This window comes from Gavia stellata, chromosome Z (genome assembly GCF_030936135.1).
Source record: "Gavia stellata isolate bGavSte3 chromosome Z, bGavSte3.hap2, whole genome shotgun sequence".
NCBI lineage: Eukaryota > Metazoa > Chordata > Aves > Gaviiformes > Gaviidae > Gavia > Gavia stellata.
Window position 1 is genome coordinate 49,773,993 of NC_082637.1, and position 19,929 is coordinate 49,793,921.

Consider the following 19,929-nt stretch of genomic DNA (forward strand, 5'->3'; position numbering starts at 1 on the left):
GATTGAGACAGTAAACCTCTTATTTGTGGTCCTAGCTGAATTTTCGTATTTACATGCACATTCCTGACCCCATGGAGTAGCAGAACACTTTGTTGTTAAATACTTGCTGTTCATTTGGTATATTATACAAATGAAGTTCTTTGCATTTGTTCTTCTAATACATTTTCTGCATTCATTGGTTTTTTTTTCTCCCTCCCACTTTATCATCTCGCTTAGTTTTTTCTCTCCAATCAGCCTTCCGCCCGTCTTACAGCTGTAAAGATCTCGCATCACTTTTCTCTGTATTGTGTAGTCATTGTTTCATTAATTTACTTTTTTTCTCTTTTTAGTCCTTTTATTCTGGTTTTAACTATTTTCCAGCCCTGTTAGCAACAATCTCTTTTGTTCTTCTTTTTCTTCTCTCACTATAACCTCATTTTATTTCCTCCCAACTTTCCTGTAATCAGGAGGCGAAAGATAAGTATTACAGGCCCACTTTTAGGACCAGAGGTCCTGGGACTTTACGTCAAAATCTTGCTTCACATTCTTAAACTCCTTCCATTGTCATTGCCAAAAGCCTTGAAAGTACTGCTGTAATTAGTGCAACAGTTTTAATGGGTGCAACTAGTCTAATTGATGTAACAACGTTTGCCTGAACTTGTGGAAAGTCTGAAATACCATTCCAGAAGGTTTTCTTTTGCTCCATGTCTTGCATCCCCGTTGCCCTGCAGGAAGGGCGTAAAGCTGTTTTTTCTCATAGGTGTATGGAAAACTTTCGCTTTTACATTAGTCTGGCTGGGTGAGAGATGAGTGCCACTGTCTTTGTATATGTGGGTCCTCACCAGTTGTGTCAGATACCAAGGTTGCCTTACTTCAGTCCTGTTTATCTTTGTACCCTACAGATCACACACACACAGGCTCTTCTCTGCCTTGCTTTCTCCAAGTCCTCTGTCACAGACAGATGCACACACATGCCTGCTCTCAGAAGATGGCTGTACCTTATACGGGAGACAAGATCCAGGAGGCAGGCAGAAAATTCAGATCAGAGAAAGGCGGTCACAGATAGTTTTTGTGTGAGTGCAAAAGAGGTGCTTAAACACACGTGTGTTAGTAGATATTTAGTAGACAGTAGATGGTGCTCCAGTATAACTGGCACTGTTACTGTTCTGTAACAGCAGCTTTTCTGGAGCACTACCTTTTCGTAGGTCTCAACAGATGTAGCAGTTCAGGCCCTGCATGAGTTTGTGACAAAAATAAAAGGAGCAGCAAGACCACCTCTTTGGAGGCCACAAGTTGTGATAGGTTGGAAAATTAGGTTTGGCTGGGAGACTGGCACATAGCCACAGCTGCCAGAGGCAGGATCACTGGGGACCTTTTTCTGTGGGTCGCTGCCTTAGCACATGGGAGAGACAACTGCTGCCCTGTATCCTTTTCCCTAGCAATGGCTTCTTGAGCCTACTTAGTCCTAGCTGCCCCAGTTCATCAGCTGTTTATAAGGTTGGAGCTCAGGCATATCTCTGTGTATGGTGACAGTGATTTGTGTTCCTGCAACTTACTTTATTCTGATGAATTAGTGAGTTACCAGGCTCATTTTTTCCTATATATAGACTTGGCTAGTTGTGCTCTGTGTACTGAAAGCAGTGTGGTGACATGTCAGCGAGGATGCTTCATCATGATGTAATTAGTGCACATATCAGCCCTTCAGACCGGCAGCCAGCTGTGGCTCATTAGGATCTTGGCTGCAGGCTGCATTTCAGTTATGAGCAATGCTTTACCCTTCATATCTGATCAGCATATCCTCAAGAAAATAAACCCCAGCGGCACGTCCAGGCACCACACGCAGGGTTCTTGGACCAGCCAGCAATGCCAGCCAAATGTCCAGGCCATGGATGAGACCCTGTCCTCTCAGTGGTGTGAGGCTCAGAGACACTCCCTGAAGAATCAGCTTTCCACTTATGGTCCTGTCAGAGTCACTGGGCTGTACCTCCCACAGTTATTTTCTTGTGAGGGAGGAGAGTATTGAACCTTTTCTCCGAATGCTTTTTCTAAGCCAATGCCTGCCCTAGTGGGGCTAGAAAAGCCTGTGTCCTGCCTTTTGCCCACACCTCCTAAGCGTGACTTCCACGCAGGCAGACGCGGAGAGACGAAGTGCAGTTTGCAACAGTCCCCCGCAGCCACCGCCTGAGAGAAGACCCCAGCAAAGGGCAGGGCAAGGGAAAGCCCCTGGTTTCTGGCTTTCTAACCTGCCTGCTTGCTCTGTGAGTGACTGTATGGGAAGTGGAGGCCACATTATCGTAAAACCTTCCCTAAACTCTCTGGCAATCACTCAGCCACAGGCACAACCGCTGGCAATCACAACCCACAGAGCTGGGACAATGGCTTCTGTAGGCAAGGGTATGCGAAACGGTGCATCTTTCCAAAACCGCTCCAACTGCAGGACAACCAGGTGCCTTCTGTGCGATCCGTGTGTGAGGGGATTTCCTGCGTGACTGCAGCTCTGTAACTGTGCTCTGAAGGTTCAAAGAGAATTTGATTTTTGCTGGAATTTCTCCAGCTGAGCTCAGTAACTGAGATGTTCGTTCAGTTGCAGTGGAGCACACTATAGAGTATCATTAGATTTCTTCTTGTGTAGGAAATATAGGAAATTGAGCTGTTTAGGCAAACAGCCAGTGTAAACAAGTATCAGCATATGCTGCAGATAAAGCCAGGCAATCAAGTTGCTTCCTTCTAGGGAAATAACAGAAATATATATGAAACTACCCCTATCCCTTTAATGGCCTTTTAAAAATTATTCCCTCAAGCTATATATGGGCGCCTTTGAATCCATTGTTAACATCTTTAGAGTGTGTTTGGTTTCCTGGTACAGGAAGTAATAACAGTAAAGCAAACAAATGCCTTAATTAAACCAGCACGTGAGAAGAGGCAAGGATAACGTCATAATATTACATTCAATGGCACTGGTAATATTAATGAAGCAACAGTCACTAATAAGTAGTTTTAAGATGTGGCAACAACTCGTATGTAACCAGCCAGGGTTTCTACTAGAAAAACACATTAAAAGGTAAGACTGCAAAGTTCCCCGGGGTGTACATGGCGCAGAGTGCCAGATGTCTTAGTTGAATAGCATCTTGGTAAAGGGACAAGGACATGAAAGGAATTCCTGCTCCATGTGAGAAAGTTTAAAAGAAAAGGCGTGAGGGGTTTCCCGAGAAGTGAATTCCTGACTGCTACGCATAGTTGTGCTGTCCTACTCCCCATCCATAGGAGCATGAACAAGGGACCGGGAGTAACATATTAATGTGAGTGTGTTATACTGTATATTACACCTTAACGTACACTGTATGTATGGTGTCATACATAGAGATTTTCTGACCTTGGCCCAAGGTAAGTGAAATGTACTTTGTTCTGACTCAGCACTTTTTCAAAGAGAAGCCATCTATCAGACTGTGACCACAGCTAAGAAACTGGCAGCAAAAAACCCAAGCAAAAAGAGGTGAAAATCAGGCTTATGGAAGGAAGAGACTGCCATGTCCTACCTGACATTTGCTTGGGCTATGACCTTCAGCAGAGCACCCTGGGTCCTGTGCTGGGCCTGTTTCACAGGCTGGCTCTGCTGTTGCCATACTTGTTCCTGCACAAACAACTGGAACAACATAAAAACATGTTTCTTTTCATGATGCTGTGTAGAGACATGCCACTTACTGTGTTTTTTTCATAGTTGGTTGTCAGGAGCTTAGGAAAATAGTGATTTGTGGGAACGTAACCTAAAAATGTAGCAGCAGCAATGAGAAGGAGAACTCGTCAGGAGGCTGCACGGCGTCTGGCACTTCCTTTCCCTCCCCGTGCGCATGGGAGGACGTGGAGCATCGCCTCCTTGGGCAGGGAGAGCAGCAGTTCCCTTACTGCCGCCCTCCGCCTGCCCCTCCCGGGTTATGAGGTTACAAGTCTGCTTTAGGCTGAAAACATCACAGGCAAAACCTATACTGGCCGTGGTGCTTGCTTCACAATGCAAGGGCAGCAGAAGGGGTTCAGTGAGTTCAAACCCTTCCTCTGCTATGAAGAAAAGTAGAAAGTAATGTAAAAAAAGTGAATCTTTCTAATGATATGGTGAATCTCGGTATGTTTCTGAATCAACGAGAAGCATAACAAACATGTTGGAGGAGAAGCTAGAGCTCGCTCTAGTTCCACATTTTTTGGATACTCTTCTCTATTGCAAATACGCTTTATGTGTCAAGCTGAAAGAATATTTATTCTTATTATCTCTAATGGAAACTGGGCCTGGAGAACCATATCAGTAAATCAAAACAACATCACACTATATTTACACATACAGTCTGTATATCTCCCATAGCAGTCTGAAAAGTTCAGCAAAATCTTTTTTTTTTTTCAGTTGTCCCTGCACGTTAGAAGATCAGAAAGGTCTGATAAAATGCAGATGCAGGCAATTTTGTTTTAATCCGGACCGCATGAGCCACTAGCAGACAGCACATAACTATTTGGAAATGTATGATTTGGAAGCAGCTTTAGAGACAACATATACCAGATTGCACTATATGGCTAGCCATTTTCCTCTTGCTAAATGATACAGTTCTGAACTCATCCTCTCTACTTAAACTGGGAATTATAGCGTGTACTTGTACTGCCTCAGTGGCTGGCGCAGCATTGGAGGAAAAAGGCCAGGTCTCTTGAGTTGCTCATTTCATTTTCTTCCTTCAACAGAACTTTGCTCTGACTTTTTATGTTTTGAAATACTTAGAGTTTCATTTTTACATAATATATTCCTCTTTAAAAAGACAATTGATGAATACAAAATACAAAAAAAAGTCAGATGAAGCAGGGAATCTTATTTCAAAACATGAAACTGAAGCTTCAGGTTTTTTTATAAACTCAAGGTGGAGATGTTGCCATTGCAGAAGTACTGTCAGCAAGAATATCACAATTCTGGAAAATGTCATGACTTTTGCCACTTTGATTTTTTTTTTTCCCTAATACAAGATCAGTCAGTGTTTTGCTGCTGTTCTTTATTTACCTTAAAAGAAAGTTTAGGTCAAATTTTCAGAAGCAGCCTTTGCACAAGGAGTTTTTCAAGCCCACAAACGGGTCAGAAATACCGTCACAGGAATTTACTCCCTTGTGTGTGCGTCCTTGTGCATATGTGAGTTGGTGGGAGCTGCATTATATGGCTAGCCATTGGCTTCAGGGTTGTAATGCAAGGCTTTCATTTCTTCTGTGCTGAATAAATTGACTAGTAGCAGTACTCGCAGCCTCCATTGGGCTAAATGAGAGCAAGATACTCCTCCAAAGAAGTGCTAGATCATTTCAAGCAAAGCAAACACTACAATGTATCTTTCCTGTTCCTTCACACTGATGATATAGAAATGCAAGAAGAATAATAGCTGTTAGAATACAATTTGGGGGGAAAAAAAAGCTGAAAAAATGGATGTCATGTCCACATGAGCAAGTGCTAGGAGCTTTATTTTGGCCAGCAGGCAAAGAGCTTCCCAGAGCTGCCATATAGATACGAAAGAAAAGGAAATGGGAAGAGGAAAGTCCTGATCACATTTACACCATTCAGCTTCACTGGACTTGCTTTGATGTATATTGATAGAAACATAAACTGTGTGTCTCTCTGTGTAGATATGTTTTATATGCAACTCAAAATATGCCTATTAGAGCCTTTACTAGACTGTAAGGTTTTTTAGATCAGAGTAGAGGAAGAAATCCATGCCCTTAGATTTGAAGGTCCCCGAGCAGTGGATAACAAGGCACCCATCACTGCAGAATACAGAATACATTTTTCAGTGGTTCCATACTCCCACATCAAAATATACTTGAAGAGAGTTTAAAGTAATCATCAGGATAGAAAGAGCTGCCGAAATGGCCCAAGGTGGCCATGCTGTGATGTGACAAACAGGGCACTTATTTACGCCACTGAAGATAGGGGTGGTTCACAAGTTTATTGCTGTGTGTGTCCATCCCACATGAAGCAGAAACCTTGAGCTCATGTCGTATGTCTGTATGACACAGTACAAGGTCTTGTAGAAATGCTTACTCACGATTACAGGAAGTATGGAAGGATGCTAGGTATCCGGTGGTGCGCCGTTATCGTTTGGATTGGTGTCACCACTCTGAGGAATCAGATAAAAAGCTCTTAGGCAGAGCACAGAAAAACTGAGCTGGCTGGACTGACTGGTACATAGGGGATGAGGACCTCCGCTGCAGTGCTTCTGCCCTCCTGCGAGACTGTCAATCTGCTTCCCATGAATACCTCCATTACTAGCCATTCCTTATCTACGCACCAGATACCTGCCAAAAGCTTTGCACTGGAATCACTATGCTGCTGAGGTCTGGCAGAGCCTTCTACACTGACGGAAGGCATGAAATGGGTGCTCAGGGTGCACCGTCAGGCTGGGGCATTTTCATTCTTTCACGAGAAGCTTTGCTTAAATTTTGACTGACAATGAGAGTAGTTCACTTCTTCCCGCAGAACAAATGAGCATTTCTTCAGAGAGCCAGCACAGCAGTGCTGCCTGTGTTGGCCAGCGGGAAGCGTTGAGCAGCAGGGCAAGTTCAGCTCTCTCGCAGGGCTGGAGTGCGTCATCCCCCGTGACGCACGCTTCCTCTGGCGCCCACTCCACCTCGGAGCATCCTTCAGAAAGGCTGTGTGAACTCCGCCAACACAGGCAGGGGGCTGCCAAAAAAAGCCACGAACTTCTCACTTTGGGACAGAAACAGCATCTGCTGAGTATTTTCTTGATTCTAAACACTGCAAGGTCTGCAGTTTTTCAACAACTGTTTTATTAGAGGAGGGGAAAAGTCTTCAAATCTTTTGGGAAATCTCCGGACAACTATTTCCATTAATATTTTTTGAGGAAGGCTTGAACCCCTCATTGACTAGGATAACATTCCCATAGTGTGTTCCAGCTTCTGCAAAAGCCATTAACACAGACTTCTTTGAGCAGCACAGCTCTATTGGCTAGAATACAGCATTGCCATGCAGAGTATCTAATTGGCTCCATATAACTTGAATGTGTCACAGAATAGTTGGAAGGGGTCCAAAATCTTTTACCATGCTCTGCTTTACCTTTAGATATGAGATCAATGTGGGATTTGTTTAAATATAAAAGGCTGCTTTCTTACCTCACGTTTCTGCAAGTACCTCAAAAGTTATAGAGCAAGCAAAACTAAAACTTAGAAGAATGTGTTGCATGTCCTGTATTACCCAACAGCAAAACAGCAGATGGACAATTGGAGCTTAGTCACAGACTTTCAAGTATGCAGAGTGGTATATAGGCAGTAGGTGGGCTTTCAAGTACTGCAGCCAGGTTTTCCAGAATGAGGTGTAATTTGGTGGTAAAGATTCTCAAGTTATCACAGATGCCTACAAAAAATCATGCAGACACTGAGGTATCCAAAATGAGAGGCTACTTTTGAAAAATCTGAATGTTCTTGGTCTATTTTTCAAGTTATAATGGTATCCAAAGTGAAAAGGGACAGGGATGATGGGGTCTCTTTGATCACCTCCACACCCTCACATGTTAGCAAGACAGGAAAGGCAGCAGAGTAACACACAAGGGAGCTCTGGGACCATATGAGCAACTGCTATTCTCAATGGGCCCTGTCAGAGGGAAATATACGTGTTTCTATTTATAGTCATACTATGAATGCTGCAGTTGTTAAGAACTTTCACTTACGACAACAAATCATTGCCTTTTAGAAAATATTTTGTGTTACCTTAGATACATCAGTTGTTTCTGAAATTCAGTACAGATTTATTAGATTCGCAAAAGCCTCCACAAGAAGTAAGCCTGATATAAACTTACTAAGGGGTATTACAAAGAGCTTTAGTCTGGAGTCCCTTCATGGCAGTGCCCCTCACCTGTTATTCACATTAGCTAACCTAATGCTGCAATACACAGTTTAACAGTGGCAGTTCACAAAAAGGCATCACTTAGCTGACCCCACTAGAACCTGCTTATGATATCTTGGCTATTGAATGTATTACAGAGTGGCAGCACACCTTTCAGCTTCCAGATGATGGAATTTGCCTGCTATCTACGTATGGAGATGTGGTACCTCAAAAGTAATTTTTGGTGCTTTTAACACTGTTCTCATACCTGTTCTTAAACTCTGCAAACTGCTGCTGAATATGCTGTGGAATACATGCAGCCTGCCTATGTAACTTCATTCATTTCATTTGTGTATACCAATGATCATGTATGTTTTACTTAAACCAACTAGTTTGATGAAACTCATTAAAAAGAAATTAAAGTGTTGTCTCCTAGCTTGCTTACTTTTCTAATCCAAACATGATAATGAGAAAGAGACAAATTCAAATCAGATACAGTTTTCAAAGAGGTTTCCAGGCCAGATTTAAGAGCAAAAGAAAATAAAAATATAAACAATAATGGCATAATTGGTATTCATTTTGCTTGTTTCTTACAGATAAGATCTGATTCAGTCTGGATTTCACATGTGTAAATCCAGAGAAATTTTATTAAAGTCAACATACCAGCAGCATTTTATTATTCTTTCATCAGTTATGCTTTAGAGTTGAACCGTTTCCTTTATGTACAAAACAGCTTGCATGTTATCAGTAAATGCTTGCTTTGCACGAGCAATTAGGATAATGTCTAGAGGTGCTCTTAAAGGCCACACTCGGCTCTTGGAGAAATTAATTTAGCTCATTAATGTCAGTGTGTTGAAAACTGTGAAACAATGAACTGTATATTCTGTATTCTCCAGCAGTCTGAAAACAGATTGCATTTCCATAAAGGAATTATATGTGATGATTAAACCTTCCACAGGTTATACTTCCAGGAGCAGTAATTTTTCAATTTCAGAGTAATGTAATATGTGATCAGCAAGTACTCATTTCACATAGCCCTGCTTCTTTCTATTGCCCATCCCTGGTTAGTTTCTGGCCAGGACTGCTGACAGCGTAATGACACATGCCCCCCTATATTACCATGGAGTTTATGCTTGTGAAATCTCTTCTGCTCTTTTGGGACAGGGAGGTGCAAGAAGTGAACCACAAAATCTTCCAGCAGTGTTTCACGGATCATTCCCCTGAAAGGCTGTAATTCCAGAAAACTGCCAGTCTGTGTGAAGGATTGGGGTCTGTTCAAATACAGCCTGATTAGTCAGTCCCAGTTTCAATCAAGTCCTTCTGTCTCTGCTCTGAACTGTTTCTCTCATGGGTGATCTTGGTTTTCTGCTCTTCCAAACTTCTACAAATGAACTTGGTAGGTGCTGCAACAGGCACGAGTGGACATGAGACCAGTGGGCATGAGTGGATGTGAGGACGCCTGAGTATATGAGCAACTTGGCAAGAAAGGAGCAGGTAGGAGGTGAAGCTGTGGCTCAGTTATCCCCAAGAATACAGCCAAGAACAGTAATTTGGCTGGTGAGACATCACTGATGATATCTCTGGGAGATTTTGAGAGCTGTTCACACTGATGCTTTCCCTGCTCTCTCTTCTTCTTTTTTGAGAATGGCAAAACACTGAACTTCAGCACCTAAGTCCTCATTGCCTTCTGGGGTGACCTCTTTCCACATACTAGGCTCTGAATTAAATGAAGGCGTGGACAAAATAGGTAATGTTTGCATTACATTGCTACACATACGGAGGAACCAAATTAGAAGTAAGAGATGACAGAACAGGGTATGACAAGGCTGTGGTTGGGACTTCCAGGTGTGCTGTCTAAAAGGCAAGATCAGACCTTTAAAAATTAAATATGGACAATAGCAGTTTAGTATGAGTGATTAGGGAGATAAAATGAACTACAGATCCAGCAATGTGAATATTATTTTAATATCAACTGCCAGAATGAGTGAGAGGAAGCAAAGCCTCAGAAAAACATCAGGAGTTTTATCCAATCCATGCTAAATGCAATGATAGCTGGGTATTGAGAAAGACCTGTCAGGCAGAGAAACCAAAATGGGGGGATGATGTCAAGGGCTATGAATTAGGGGAAAAGGGAATACTTGTGAGTCATTGATTGACACTCAGTAGTTAATCATATAAGTGGACTAATCAAGTCAAAGAAAGAAGGAAGGGGAAGAGCATGGATGTTAGTGGGAAAAAATATTAAAGGATGGTCCAGAACATAGAAGTAGGGACACTTCATAGTTAGTTTACAGCAGAAATAAGAAGAGCCAAGAGAAGATATGTGTTTAGAGTGAAAACTGTGTTGGAAGATCTCAGCACTCCCCATCACATCCACTTGGAAAGATCATATTATAAAGTCCACAAAATAGCCACATGTCTTCCTGCCTCATTTCTTTTGTACCATTGCCCCAAAATACTGCAAGTTTTGTTTGCTGGCAGCCTTACAGTGTTTGTTAGAACCGTATTTTTTCAACATACTCACTGGTGGCTGAAAACACTTGAGGTTTGTTGGTATCAATGGAAAAACTCTTATCAATGGAGTGGGCGTAGTTCTGTCAACATGGAGGAATGTCACAAGTCCCAGCTCATACATGTCTGTCTCATTACCACGGAAACACCAAACCGAATTATAATACTGGATTTTTCAAATCGATCTGGCATGAAGAATACAAAGGAATAAAACCCTACTATCCTAGTTAGACTAACAGAACCATAAAGACCTTGGTGTGAGGTTTGCAGGGACAGATGATAAATTTATGTGGCTATTGGGCCCCTGTCCTCTCTTAATATAGCTCCATGGTCTCTAAGAGAACCACTCAAAACCTGTGGAAATCAAGATGAGTCTGCTGACTTCAACTCAGGCCTTGGTTTCACTGATATAAATGCAGCAGCTGGAAAGCATACGGAAACTCCTGTAAATTTTCAAGATTTGGAAGCTAGCTCACAAGAAAACCAGGTGATTTATGTTGTATGCTGAAATACTCTGTACTGATTTGTAAACACAAAACAGTCAAGGCTGCATATGTGTCATTGCTTACCAGGGAAATCATTAAAAACAGGCTGCAGTATTTGCTGAACTCTGTTACCAAAGAGTTCGCGCTTTCATTTCTCAGCATGTCCTGCATCCATGAGAAGAAGTTCTTCTAAACAGGAAAGTATTCTTTCTCACATAATTATGGTGACAGTGAAGTACGTTTGTTTAGTTTTGTTTGCTTCTGAAAGCTGTCCTACGCACTTTAATATTAATGTTCTAAACACTGGCACTTCTTCCAGTCTTTCATAAGGTGTTAGTAAAGTGTTCATTCCTAAATCACAAGTCATGCATATCAGCTGGTACCTAAGTCTCGACAAATTAGCTTCCAGCTCACACCATACTGGAAGCTGTATGTTCCAGTTACCACCAACTTAGAAATAAGCTGTGTGGTTACTAAAGGACAAAAAGCCCTGTGTCTCTTAGGAGATACTTCTCTTCATCATAATGGTGAGCATGTGGGTCTGTTACCTGCTGGGAAAATTGTTATTCCTCACACAGTATATATCTTGCAGTACTTAGAGTGCCACCTTCACTAAAAAACGAAATATTGTCTCATTGAATCTACAGGAGTCTAAACATTTTACTTTTGTTATGTTGACCTCTGTTTCAGTGTGGTGAGGCGTTTCCCATAGAAAGTTTCAGTATTGGCCTTCAATTGGCCTTAACAGCCTTTGATACAGACAGTTTCTGGAAAGACGGGGTAATGAGAAGTAGGCAGCCTTCATAACCTCCATCCACAATACCAACCCACAACAGGTAGAGTGGATTGGTTTAGACTGGAAGTGTATTTTTGTGCTGAAATGTCCCGGAATACTTGCAAGACCGTACTGTCCTGAGAAGCCCTTACCAAGCAGAGTCACTGTAGGAGGCTGATATTAAAGTGTGGAGTCTTTCTTGAACTCGACCTAGCTGAAATTTGCCTGAAACATCTGTGAACTGACTGGTCTTTTCTCCAGCTCTTCCTGCATTGATCTTCTCTGGCATTCTCCAAACTCTAAGATACTTTCTCTGACCCTGCCTTAAGCCACCATATCAACTCCATCACGCATTCTTAGTGCTCATTCCTTTTCCTGAACATTTATACTGCAAACCTTTCCATGTAGCCCTTCCCTGCCAAGCCCCTTCCTTCCTTTCATTATCCAAAGCACTTCAGAATGCCTTCAGACTCCGGCATCTGTAAGGATAATTTTGCAGAAAACAGAATTCTTATTTCACTTCAAGCTCATTCCTCCAGAAGACTTAATAAGGAAACAAAGTGAAGTACCAAATGAATTACATGTTGATTTTTGGTTAATAGACTTACAATGGTAAGATACTGAGTGAACAGAATGAACTGTAAAAATAAAATTGAAACTTAAATTGCAGGATATTAAACATTTCCAAAATATTTAGGCAAAATACTTCCAGTCCATTTGAGAACTGACAACTGATGACTGAAAAAAGGTAGATTTTTTTATTAGAAAGTAGGACACTCAGTCACTTTACCTCCAAATATAAAATAATTATATCTCACCTAAAATACAAATATGTGTTATAACAAGTCTGCTTAAATCAAAATAATCACTATTTCATGAAACAGAAGACTGAAACTCAGGCCCGTGGTTGTCCTGTGACTTTCAGACTCTTACATTTATGCTGATAATGTTAACGCCTGGAAGTTATTTGTCCAAAAGTTTTGGAGAAGATGCATAGACAACACACACATTACAGAAAATCTAGTCCAGTTGTCAGATTTTGAGAAGCATATATACTATTCCCAATTAATAAGTAAGTTAGCACTGTTCTAAACATTTAAAAATTTGTTTCCAATGATTGCACAAATCTTCCAAGAGTAAGGTCGTTTCTTGGACTTCTAGGACCAGAATGAATTTATGTTTGAATTTATGTTATGTAGCATAAGTGTATATTAATGCAGGGATTATGATAGATAGTTAGCAGCAGTTCTTTATTTTCATATTATATTTATATGTTTGAATCTAACATATTTTAGTTATACCCAGCATTACAGAATCTACGTTCTTAATTACTGTTGAAAACACAACCTACTAATCACTGAATGTCAAATATTCCTTCTGCCAGGTTACAATGTCTTTTAAATTCTGCTTAATATTAGAGACATACTCATTATCTTCAGCTGTAAATCTTGCAAAAATCTACAAAAGCATCTGATTCAGTCCTTGATGAAGGTAGCAAACATCCCAGAAACACAACAACAACAGAAGTGACAGCTGACCTTGGATTAAAAGCCTATTTAGCCAGAAGGGATGCTATTTGCATCTAAGTCTTTGAGGCACACCAATATGATTTATTTAGAAAAAATTTGATTTGGAAAAAATAGGCAAGTCAGTTCTATGATATGGCAGTTTGCCATCTCCATCTCCTTTATTGTCGAGTTCCAAAACTGTTCAGTAGTTCCCCATTCGCCTGCCTCTACTCATTTTGAAAACACAAAAGCTATATTGCAAATTATTGCTTTTCCTTAGACTTCAGAAAAATGTCCGCCTAGCCACTCATTCACAGGTGATGTGTGGGACTTGTGATGTAAGTGTGCTTTTCTACAAAAATTCAAAGTGTTCTGTGAACATAGGGCTATTTAGAACAATAAAACTCCTCCCTACACCCAAAAATATGCTAAAAGACTGTGGATTCACTTCTCTGGCTGATGAGCTGTGGGGGGAAACCTCCCCTGACACCGCACCTCAGTATTTGTCGATGGTGGCTTGCAATGCAGAGACATCTGGGCTGCCTTGGCCGTCTCTTTGTCCCCCTTGACTCCATGAAGGGAGTCTGGTGAACGGCAGATTTGGAGGTGCTGATACTGCTTCTCTGTACCCATCCTTCACTGCAAACCATCTTAGTTAATACAGTCACCCTTGTAAAGCTGCTAACTTCATTAGATAGGGAGATGTTGCACCAAACATCTTTCACCATCAGTGAAGTTCAGAAGCCCCTACAGACTTTTTCTAGTCAATGAGGGAGATAAGGTCTATCGCAGGGAAAATCAGACTCTCTTGCTCGAGTGCCCTGAATTGTGCTTCTCTCCCCTCAAGGGATTTAGTAGCCATGGTCTTGCACTTCTTCTCACACACACCCCCCAAGTGTTTTTCTCATAAAACTACAGCAATTGTACCAGCCAGTTCTCAGTGCTTCAGTGTTCGTTGTGCTGGTTCTTCAGCCCAGGATCCCTCTCTTTGGGGGCTGTGCTCTTTCTCTGATTGTGCTTGGCTCTTTGACTTGCTGGAGTTTTCTCTCAATAAGCCTGGGAAACTACAGGAACTATTTTTACATGTACCACATACCTCACAGACAGTCTCCAGGCACCCAAGCTTCTGTCCTGTTTTCAAAATTTGCAAATCACTACTTTCTCGGAAAAAAACATAGGGTGATGCTTGCTGCAAACAAAAGCTGTCACTTTTCCAAAGTCAGATTAAACACCATGCCTGAATTTCAGTTATGTATTTTGTATATTAAAAAAAACAAAAAGCAGCCAACTAGGGTCCTCAAAACAACATTTCATTTTGGTTAATGCAATCGGATGTCTTCTTTTAAAGTTAGGCTGTGATTAGGAGTTATGCATGAACAAGTAAGGATCGCAGCTGCCCAGTGCACAATGGGCTATTTGGATTGTGGATCTACGCGTACGTAAGTAACCAGGTCTAATTGATGGCTTTATTCCTGCTTCTTGCATAGATGCATAGAGAACAAATGGGGAAAAAAAGTTGACCTTTTCTAAAGGTGTGAAGCTGAAAAAGGCGTAAGAACTACAAGCAGAAAAAGCTGTTAAATGTTCTTTTCAGACACTATTCCTGCAATCAAAACATACCTTCAGTGCACTTACAGAGAGGCAATAGCAAGCATGTGTATAACATGGAAAATGATGCTCTGAAAAAGGATATCAAAATACAGAGAGAACTGGGAGATTCCCTTCCCTTACCTACCTTTTCTGTAGCCTCTCTTCAAACAATCTTATTTCTTTAGGAAGATGGTAAAAAATGAGCTTACATCACCTCTTTTACAGAAGGAATATTTCCAGTTCTTAAGAGAAATCAGGGAGAAGATACAGATAGAAACATGGACAGTTTAAAGGTTGAAAGGACAGACTTTTAAAAAGGGATGTTGGGGTTAAAATTGTGTCAGAATCAATTCTGTTGCATAATTCTTACAAAACTGATGGAAATCAGTGAGTGTTTTCCTGAAGACTTCACGACAGTCATTCGCAAATTGTATTTTTAAAGTTCAAATCATTGCAGGAGATAAGTAGACTGGCCACAATTGCCAGCAGCTGTTAGAAAGACTGGTTAAATTCTGTGCTCATTTGGGCTTTTGTCAACGTGATGTTGTGCATCTATGCATCCTTATAAATCTTTTCTCAGAAATTATGCTTACATAGTGCATTTCACAACAGACGCCTAGATCTGAGATCTTCTCATTCATTTGCGAATGTAACAGACAGAAATTCAATAGCGTATCTCTTCTAGGTGGAAAAAAGCCCTGGGAAGTTGGACTCTTTCATATACACTTTAGTAGCTCATCTCGCCATTGCCCTATCACTCAGCATTCATTGATAACCATTATGATGGTAACCACATGTCCCTTGGCTTTAAAGCAGCGTTTAAGGAAATCTTCAGGAATCTTTATTGAAGAAGCTGTCTCTCTAAGCAGATGAAATTTGTTTTTCCAAATAACGTGATAAATCTGATAAAAACCTCACCATAAGAAGTTGTGGAGCTTTTAAATAGCAGATGGCCCAACATGATTTGTTATTGACTAAGTGCATCTATGAATTCTAAGATACATACAAAAACACATGGCCCTTTGGTTAAAGTACAAATATAACCCATGAACTTATCTCACTGCTTAAGCAGCGTTTAATGTCTACTAAGCAACAGATGTTGAAACATATGGAGACATGGCTAAAGGCCGTAAAAATAAATAATCCTCAAAGTTTTCTGTTATCATTTAACTATTTCAGTTCCATCTGAAATCCTGAAAATGTCTGCTCGGGCATCATAGGGAAACCTGCCTCCCAGGTAAGTGTCAGCTATGTGAACAGATCACAGTACAAGTTGTCAACACTGGGAAGAAGTAAAACAAGGACTTACGAAAGAAAAAAGAATAGGAATCAAGGACTTGGGAAGAAAAGACATGGCTTGGGTCTTGAGAAAGATAAATACGAAACAGGCTGAGCAGAGAAAGAGATGAAACAAAGGATGGTGAGAACAGGGGTTTAAAGAACAGGCACTGCCCTCTGAGCACCACACTTCTAGCAAGGAAAAATCTACAGCAAAGCATCTTTTCTGTTTGCCTCTGCTTCCAGCTCATTTTGTTTCTTTGCTGCTGTTGCTGAGGAGGGGAGAAGGGAGCAGGGCTTTGTTGCTGTAACTGTTGCTGTTTAATTTGGTTCAATTTTAGTTTTCTTTTTGGCTTGGGTTCTTCCCTGCACTCTTGTTTTCTAGCTGCCCGTTCTCTTTCCCCAGCCAGCAGGAGACTGCTTATTTCTCAGGCATCAAACATCTCCTCATTCACTTTTGCTGGCTGCACTCTGTTCCTTACTAAGACAGAAAAGATGATTTAGCCCACAGGCCTGCACATGTAAGTGCCTACCCTGAAAGTGCTGCACCGTGATAGTTAGTGGTTGCCTTCAGGGTACCAGGTCCCTCAAAATACTTGTCTGGTTTTGACTCCCCGAAGGAAGACTAAGATGTAAGGTAGGATCACACCACTATCTCCATAGATGAAATGACCCCATTTGCATTGAATAGCGGGAGCTGAGACAAGGCCTGGAAGGTCTGGGCACCATCTGACAGCCACTTTTGATGTTTCAGCCTTGCCCACACAAGTTCTTTCTGGTTGATGTTTCTCATATCGCATGTGATGTGGTATGCACCACAGACACAAAAATTAAAAGAAGCTCACTTTTTTTCTCGCACTGCGTTTTGGTGCCATACGCTGCATTGGTCCCCAGGGTGAGCTTATTCAGGGCAGTGACAGTTAAAAAAAAGAATGGTTTTGGACTGGGGAACAGCACCTATGAGAAAACACTAAAATCAGGCCACAAAAAACTACCCATGCTCACTTCAAAGAAATGAGCCCTCAATTGAAAATAAAGCAAAGAACTACTTGCAATCCAGGATAGTTTTACGGAAATGAATAAATGCTTTCTCCCCTTTGTAGCCCCACACAGGAGGTAAGTGAGGTGAGCAAGTAATGCCCAGCACGAGTCACCCCTCCGTCCGTATCTCTAAAGCTCTTTGAGCTTGGTTCCATTGAAATCAACACCATGGCTATGAAGAACAGAAGAGCAATGTAACCTTGATCCACACCTGGATTTTTTGGAGGGCTTTTCTGGCTAGTGTTTGTTCTCAAAAGGGTTTTTTTAGGAGGGATAATCCAGCAACATTTATTTTTACTGAGCTCCATAGTTTTCTGCTCAAACTGAGAACTGCAAACACCCACGTACATTTTCATTCATGGAAACTGTGTGGAACTGCTTCCTGCTTCTCATTATCCTGCAGCTCCCTGTGTCTTCATTACCATTAGTAATAAATCTATGCGTATTCATTAACTACGGAGCTAGAAAAATCACAGATGCTCAGGGAGTAGGGGAGAAGTTTCTCACAGAGTTCTAATGGTTGAAATGTAAATCTGCCTCCTGATGAGATGTAAATTCAAACCCAAGTGCAGCCAATATCCTGGAAGGCATTTGGAGTCAAAGCCACTGCTGCTAATCTTACTATTTTGCCTCTTCTTTGCTGGACTGGCAGTGTCAGCACTGCAACTCTACAAGTGCCAAGCACAGGAAAGAATAACTGAGGTTTTCAGTTTGGCTTCATTTTTGAAGTTTTGTATGAATATAGATTCATGAGGAAAGAACAGAGGTTTGTATATCTCAAAATCTATTTTGAGACTCAATATCTATAAAGACTCAGTGCTTATAGTATGAGACTAAAGGGAGATAACTGAAGTAGAAGCTGAGGTGTGAACAAAAAGAGATATTATTTAGCCTGAGTTATTAAAACAGTATAGAATATATTAAATGTTGAAGGCAAGCTGGAGAAATTCCAGACAAAACAGTGAAAGTGATAAGAAATTAAGAAACATATCCTGAAAGGAAAGGTTGAGGGGAAAAAATGTTTATTTCGTCTAGAAGACACAGAGACATGATAGCAGTTGTCTGGTACTTAAAGGTTTGTTGTTAAGAGTCTGGTGACCTACTGCTTTCTTGTGACCATGGGGGGAAGGCAAGAAGTAAGCTTGAATTGTTATGGTAGAGATTTATAATAGATATTATAATCTTTTTCTGGTGTCAGGATAGTAGAACATGGGAATGAGCTAACTAGTTCAGCAGAGAAACCTGGACATATCTGGGGCACAATTCATGTAATTTGTTTTTGGATGACTGCTTTAGAATAAGATGAATCATGCCCTGGAAGTACCCTTTTCTCCCCATGGGCTCTGAAGAAAGCCTGGAGTGACTAACTCCGATGCAGTCATCCTCATTCCATCAGATGAATCCCCATCCCAGATGTCCAGCTTGGCTTGATAGTCCCAGAGCACAGGGGCCGTCTTGGCACTCTGACAGAATATAAGGATGTTATTTTTTTCCTGAAGTTTTGTCAGGACACCAGATTTTCCCTGTCTCTTCCTGTCAAGCTGTAGCCCTGAGAACAAAATCATTCCCAGCACCGTAGCAAGGGAGATGTCAAGACCTCTGCCGTCCCAGTTCTTGACCCCACCATGCAACCCGCTGCAGGATGGGGGGGGTTTCACCTACCTTACACCCCTTTAAAAAACCACCATTGAGTATTTTTAAGAGGTGATCAGAGAAGCGTTACTTGGGGTCAGTCTAGGTATGATTCATCCTGCTTCTGTGCTGGTACTCCAACTAAGCTCATCAACTAAGATCCCATTTTTTCTGCGGTCATACAGTTACCAAGAGGAATTTGATGTAAAAGGCAACAGAATACTGAGTTGCAAAAAGACAAAAAGCTTACTAATAGTAAGATCTGTTAGACTGGGGTACAAAATGATCTCAAGGGCAGGGGAGGAACATCAATGGATCAATTTAAAGTGGATTGGGATCATGTTGGAATATAGATTGTGAGTAATACTCCCAAGACGACCTCGAGGGCCTGGACTAGAAGTAATCTAACAGATCTTTTTGAAGGCTAGTATCTACAAGTTTCAGTCTACACTAACACAAAATTTATTTCTCTCCAGATCAGTAAAAGAAAAAAGACCCCCTTTAAGACAATGGTATTCAGCTGAGTAAAATTTCTGGACATAGCTATCCATATCTGTTCACGAGAGGGTGTTAGTAATTCAGTAATTAATATGACAAATTCTCATTGTCTGGCTTGCTGCAATATTACAGGTTGGGTACTCTGAGCCACCTGCAGGTAAAGTCCTCCCATCTACAAGCTTTTCATTTAAAGCAGTTTCTCTCTACATATTAAAAGCTGTTTTCCAAACCCAGTTTCAAGACATACCTTTATTTTTTTAAGTTTTTCAGAGCTCCTGGTAAAAATTGAATTGGTTTTGTCCTACAGCCTTCCAGGATATGGCCAAGCACTTGAAGACCTTCAGCCTAAATCAGCAAGTCAAGGTGAGCTCTGACCTGAGTGCAGGAAACCCAGGTTAAAAAGTCGCTTCCTCCCCTTCTTCTCCCTCAGTCGCTGCCCATTGTCCAAAGACTACTCCTTACATGACTAAGAGTAGGTGCAGTTGCTTCCCAAACTGATTTTGACAAATGGTTCTTGTCAATATAGGCGCTCTGAGAACAAGATAGAGCTGTGAGTGGTTACAGGGGGACTGGAGATGGTAGTCTTTTAATGCTGCTCAGTCAAAACCAGAAGAATGCAGTTAACCCAGTATAACCAAGTGAACATTTGTGGACTGAGCACTGAGAAAATGGGACTGAGCAGAAACATGGAGAGTATGTCAGCATCCTTTTTCTCCTTACGGCAATGCACTTGCTACACCTGCACATTGCCAGGAGCTGCCTCCCAAGCCTCCCAGTCCCTGT